A 1,035-nucleotide genomic window follows, 5' to 3' on the forward strand; every position below is an offset into this window, starting at 1 on the left:
TATCACTCCTCTCATAGCTCCAAAAATCAGCTGTACCTGCAAGGAAAATCACCTTAGCCATCCTTAAGGAGGTCACAGGTGGTGCAATGGGAGTTCACAAATCCCCATCCTTGTTAAACTCGTCAGATGAATCTGAGTCATAATCTACAAGTTGCTAGTTTCCCTTTTAGGGTTCCAGATTTGAATTCTGGGAAGGTAAACAATGATCCACCGAATTTAGCATAAAGATCAAAGTTCCCTTCTAATGTCTGTGAAGACATTTCCTTGTGACTCATCAGGTAATATCTGAATCATTGTCAACAAGTTGCCGATCTGCGCCTATGTCAGATCCACTATCCGCAGATGCATCCAGGGGATTTAAGCCTGGGGAGGTAGACACTGACCACTGACATATGGCTTTTGGATCAGTATCCTCTCCTAACACCTGTAAAGGCAATTGGTCCACTAACGAACCTTGAACAATCGAATCTGACCTTAAAATGGTCAAAACTCTTGTTTTCGTCAACTCATCCTTTGTGTGTGTAACCTCTCCTTGTGCATCAAGAATTGATTATGTTTGAAGTGGTGACACTACATCGGATACCTTGGCCGACAGGCAAAATTCAATAGACTCACCCTGTTGAGAGAATGAATCTAGTAACTGTTTTTGTGCCTTTTCAGCCATTACATCTTTTTGAGAAGATGTATGGGGGCTAGCAGTTGTCTCGGTTTAAATACTACTCATCTATGTATGAGACAGAGCTACTGGGTTGACTACAGAACCTTCCTTATGTGGTGCACTAGGCACTATCTCCCTCACGCTCATTCATACTACATTTAGTGGTAAGAGAGTGTTGGTTGGTTCTGTTTTTGTGTTTGTCTTTACAGTCTGGGATAGACGTTGTGGGTTTTCAACCTCATGACTGTTAATGAAAGAAAGTCATTGGAGACTGAACCTGTAACACAGAACATATGGTTATAGAGAGAAAATGATTTACAATAGTGATTTCAAAAGATTTTACACGAAAGAAGAAATCACTAATGTAGAAAGAAGTT

Source organism: Apium graveolens, chromosome 3 (genome assembly GCF_009905375.1).
Source record: "Apium graveolens cultivar Ventura chromosome 3, ASM990537v1, whole genome shotgun sequence".
In the NCBI taxonomy this organism is placed as follows: domain Eukaryota; kingdom Viridiplantae; phylum Streptophyta; class Magnoliopsida; order Apiales; family Apiaceae; genus Apium; species Apium graveolens.